Below are 6,000 nucleotides of genomic sequence, written 5' to 3'. Positions count from 1 at the left end.
GTAATGTAATAATGTATAAAATGAAACATGGCCAACATGCAGATTTTTTAAATCATATTAAGTAAAATAATTTAAGTGCTTATCTAATGAACCATAAGTGGTTCTTTAATACATCATTAAACAAAAGATGTCTTTCATTTGTAAATATTTGTAAATATTCTCAAGGAATAAGGACTTCCAGTCACTAAATAAAGACTGAATAGATAAATGCCTCAATATCCAGAATTATAACTATGCCTTTCTAAGATCATTTCTGTATGATGTTATTTGTACCCTAAAAGTTTTATCTAACTTAAGTGGTGGTTCAAAATAATTTTTGGAAAAGTTAGGATGGTATAGATTCTGCCTCTAATAAAATCTCAATACTAAGGTTTTCATAATACATATATGGATTTAATTTGATTTCAATATTTCTTGAATTTTTGACTTTTGAAATTTAAATAATTATATAAGCATTCACTTCTTAGTAGCTTTATTTTTAAAGATCACTTTCTCTGCTATTGTTTTCAAAATCTCAACCATGTGATTTTTTTTTTTTTAATACACAATTTTATCCATTACTATGGACAGTCCATACTTGGCAGACCAGGAGAAAACAGTAATTTGTGATTCTAATATGTCAATGTATTGAAAATAAAAAGTGTAAAAATATTACATTGGTATTTATAGAATCCTAAAATAATTTTTTGTATATAGGGCAAATTTTATATCTAGTTTTAGGCCGTGAGGTGGAAAGCAGCTTACTATAATTGCCTTAAATTACCTCTCTCAATATAATAAAACAAAAGTTAATAGTTGCACTTACGATTTTTAGAGTTTCTATTGTTACTTATTATTAAGCTATTTTATTTTAAAAATATATTGAGGAGGGGTTCTGTTTACAGAGGGCTTTTTACATGTGCTATATTTCTGAAATGTAAATATACATTTTCAATGCATATTTAAGTAACATTTAAGGAAATAAAGCAAAGAAATGAAAAATTACAGTGAAGTGCGTGTTATCAAATTGAACCACATGGGTGATCTTGACGTGTACTTTTGGATAAATATAAACTTCAATGCAATAATTCCTTAAGTATAATTTTTATTTAATATATGCCTCTGAGATTTAAAAAATGCATATATATTCATGAAAAATATGGCTAGAATGTACTCCGAAATGTTAACAGGAGTTTTCTCCTCAAGGTAATTCATTTTTATTTCCTTTCCTATCTTTGTATTTTCCAAATTTTCTATAATGAGTGCACTAAATTTTGAGTCAGAAAAAAACCCAGTAACTGCTAACAAAGAGCTTGAGAGGCGTGAACATCTGATTCTATATGCAAAAATGCCCTTTAGTAAGAGGACTGAAAGGCAGGCAAAGGGAGACTGTGCAGCCTGACATGCCATGGTATAAGGCTGTGATCTTATTATAGTTTAAGGAGAGCTAGTGAAAGATTTGAGCATGAAAGGTCACTTTGGGTACAGTGTGAAGAATGGATTAGAAGGGAATGAATGGTACAAAGTCCACTTAGCAGGCAGTTATAAGAATCTACAGGAAAAATTATGAAGCCTTTGTTTATATTGAGACACAAACTTTGTGTACCTTCTCAGATCCCCTGACTGTCTCCTCCTCCTCCTCTCTCTAGGTCAGAGATTCACCTGTGCCAAATTGCTGTTCTGTTTTTTAAGCTGTAGGAAGTACCACACTTTGGACATGGGATCTGCCTTCCTGAGACCTGTATGACCCAGAAGTTTGGGGGCATTTCGTTCTCTATGAGGTACACTTTCACCAATAGCAAGTGGAGCCAAGAGAGATGTCAGCCGATACATTTCTCCCCATTTCTCTCCGTTGTGGACTAGTCTGAGATGTAGTTCCTCCTTTAACCCTTCCAGAGAAATCCCATGCCTGCTGAGTGATTTGTTTGTATTATTGCACAACAGTACCAGTGTGATAACAGTGCATCTCACTGAGTCACATCTTCCCTTGCCTCATTCCCTTTTTCTCCTCACTCTCACCATTCTGGGCTGAGTCCTACTAAATAGAGAGCTTCATGCTCTGCTTTCTACAGTAGTTGGGCTTAGCCCACTTCTACTAACATAGTAAGACAGGGGAATAAGTGGAGAGGAGGACAAAAATTCAAGGGATATTTAGAAGGTGGTATTGCCACCAATTTGGTGGCTGACCTATGTGAGGAGAAAGAGACAGGGGTATATATAAGATGACTCCTAGGTTTATAACTCGGACAACCAAATGGCCAGTACTAGCACAATTCTAGCACATATTAAGCCCTCGGTCAACATTTACTGAATGAATGAATGCATGCATGCATGCATGGTGGTACCATAAGTAAGGTAATTACAGCAGGAGGTATGCTTATTAATGTATCATATATAGAATAATCTCAAGGAGATGTTAACACACAGCAGGGGGTGTTTCCAGTTCTTTCTTAAGAGATTTGATCAGATTTATATGAATGAGTGATCAAGGCCCTGGAAAGAGTGGTGAAATGTTGAGCTTAGAAGGGGTCTGACAAACTGTCTGCAGTTAAAAACGGATTTTATTCTTGTTGAATTTGACATGAACTTAGTCTGTTCCAAACAATACAGTGAAGTTCAAACCATCTCAATTGTCCATGATTCACAGAGCAATCAGACACAGTTAACAGTGCTAAGTCCTGAAACTATTTTTGTTTTCATGAAAACAATAGGAAAAGCGAGTTAAAGAGCATTTTAGAGATTATCTGGCTCAATTCCCCTGGTTCAGGGATGATTTGGCACAGGTTTAGGGAAAGCACTGATATTTATTTTTCTATAGAGCTAACTGACACTCAACTACCAAATAACAATATTATGTTATAGAAAAGCCGGCCAAGAAAAGCTTACAGAACTAAAAGTAAGGAACATCTTTTGTTCAACTGCAATAAAGTGGGTGATCCCCTGAAGGTACAATTTCTTTTTTGCAAAGTTAGGCATACTTTGGCCTAAATGGAATTTATGGCTAAGCATAAATGCTAGAGTAGAAATGGCTGTAAAATAGTTATTGTGCTTAGTGTTAAAACTAAAATTACTGGTCTAAAACCACAAGGAAAACTCCAGTGCTAATCACAATGAAGCAGTATCTTGTTATAAAGTCATTGACAAAGGGGAAAATCAAATACAGTTAAACATTTTAAATATGTATCCTTACAAAATACTCACACATAACTTACTATATTTCAGACTCTGCTTTAAGATCTTTACAAATAGTATTTATTTAATCCTTATAATAATCCTATTCAGAAGGCACTATTATTGGCCCCTTTCACAGAAGAGGAAACTAAGGTACAAAAAGGGTAAGGAACTTGCCCAATGTCACACACTGGTGTGGAGTATTCAGGATTCAAACTCATTTCCCAACTGCCTTGCATTTGAGGACCATACTGTTCAGACAATCATCATCTTTAAACACCCACCACGGCACATTGATCATAATATGAAGAGCATAGAGGAACTGACCATAGCATAGAGGAGAGCAGATTCATCTCTCCCATCTCATGTTTATTTCAGTATAAACACTTGCTGAGTAAAACAGTAAACAGAATTACCCTCACTCTTTACATTGTTATCTCTGACTCCCCTCACCCCCCATTAAGTGAATGTAGTCGAGTCACATATTTATATGCGTGTAGGACTAAACTTGATTCCAGTAGTCAGAATCCATCTTGGAGCAGAAGCCAATCAGGAATAAAGTCATGAGATTGGGGAAAGCATGAAATTTTCTTGAGCTCACACTGAGGGATACCTTCTTTCCCCACTGCTGTTCCAGATAGAGACTCTTTTTATTCATTCATTCAACAACTATTTATTATGTGCTTTTTATAAGACAAGCACTGTTTTAGACTGGAGATGTTTTGTTGAATAAGATTGGCCAAGTCCCTACCCTCACATAGCATACATACATTCTACAGGTGAGGCAAATAACAATCAAGTAAATAGGTAAAATTTTAAGAGATTTGATAAGAGATGTGATAATAAGCCAGGGTGATTGGTTAGAGAATATTTATGGCTATGTTGCGTCTGTATTATTACATGATATGATCAGGGGTCCTTTCTGAGGTGACATTTGGGCAGAGACCTGAATGAATTAAGGGAAAGCCATGCAAAGATCTGAGGGTTGAAGGCAGGGCAAACAGCAAATGCAAGGACCCTGAATAAGGAGTCTGTTTGACATTTTTTTGAACACTGAGAAGGCTGGTGTGACTGGCGAGGAATGAGCAAGGAAGAAAGTGAAAAAGTGACAAAGGATGAGCTGAGAGAATTAGACAAGAGTCAAATCATATGGGCCACAGTTAGGAGTGTGGGTTTTATTCCAAGTGTTGAAGGACTTCGAACAGGAGAGTGAGCACATTTCATTTATATTTTAAAAGGACTGATTTGGCTGCTGTGTAGAGAATGAAATGCAGGGTGAAGGAGTGGAAGCAAGAAGAATAATTAGGAGGCTACTGCAGTAGGTTTGCCAAGAAATGATGATGCTTGGGGCTAGTTGCTAGTGTAGATGGTAGTAAGAGGGAGTGGGCTTTGTGACATATCTATATCCATATTCATATCCACTTCTCTATATTAGAGGTGACAGGAGTAGCTGACAGATTGGACGTGGAATGTGGAGAGGACTCTTGGGTGATGGGAAGGGGGTTGGAGCTGCATTATTATTTGGAAAATATTTCTTAGCGATGATGAAGGGAGATTACATGGGAGGCATTTAGAGGTAAAATGGGATTAGGGCCCTGACCACAAGGGCCACCATCTTCCTCCTCCTCTCTTAGGGGACTTTCTTGTTGGCATGACAGGAGGCCCACAAGAGGGCACACTTCTCTCATCCGTCTGAATCATGGACATCTTTGGTTCCAGTCCCTTCTTCTGCTGAAAAGTCAGACCAATCATGCCCAGAGGAAGAAAATTCTACCTTTTTTGCAGGTGATGGAAAAACTTACTAAAGAAGGGATCTATGTGCATATAGAATCTATGCTGTGGATATACTAATGTGCCTCATATTTAAGGTACATATACCAAAGTATATGATATGAATATATACACTGTATGCATAGAAATATGTTAGCATTTACCTGGTTTTAAGTACTTTTACCTTGCTTTATACTGTTGGCCTGTGAACAGCATGTTTTGAACAGCGCTGGTCCACTTATACGCGGAGTTTTTTAAAATAAATATAGCCGGCCCTTCCTCTCAGTGGGTTTCATATCTGTGATGCAACCAACCACAGATGGAAACAGTATTTTCACATTCCCAGCAGTGGATTCCCACCCAGGGATGGAAAACACTGTTTTCCATATGTGGTTGGTTGACTCTGCATATGCGAAGGCCAACTTCAGAACCAAAAGTTCTGTGCAGATTTTCTACCTGGGGGAAAGGTCCGTGCCACTACTCCCCGACCTCCCACGTTGTTCAGGGCTCAACTGTAGTTCACTACTGGTCTGAGTTCCTGTGTCAGCCTCATTACCTAATGATCATTGCCAAGCCTAAAGTCCCTTTCTTACCCTGAAGTGGGAGTGGGGAGGGGTGGAGGTTGGTATATACAGGAAATACCACCTGGACACAGCAACCATTACAAACCAAAAAATGTCAGTTCGGGAAGGAAAAGCTAGGCTAACCCCTTGGCTTTAAAATGAATTTAAGACTCACAGTAAGTTCCAGCAGCTGCCCGGTGCACAGAATAGCCTTGACTTTTTCAGAATTTCACTTTATGTGCATCTAAAATATTTCTAAGTTCCCATATTTTCATTTGATACAGAGACTGCCATAATCAGATTCCTCTATAATGAGCAAAGGGAAAAGCAGATGTGCAGAAAAACGAAGAAGAGGTAAAGAAAGATGTTTTTGCACACATTTGTTGATACCTTATCATCACCCTAGTGAAATTTTCTCAAAGAAGAGCAATCTTTTCATCTTATATACATACAAAATCTGATAATTAGGTTCGCGAACTTGTCGCAACAATGTTGCTAAACTTTTTTCATATCATAG

Source organism: Rhinolophus sinicus, linkage group LG07, assembly GCF_036562045.2.
Source record: "Rhinolophus sinicus isolate RSC01 linkage group LG07, ASM3656204v1, whole genome shotgun sequence".
NCBI lineage: Eukaryota > Metazoa > Chordata > Mammalia > Chiroptera > Rhinolophidae > Rhinolophus > Rhinolophus sinicus.
This window is presented reverse-complemented; position numbering follows the sequence as displayed.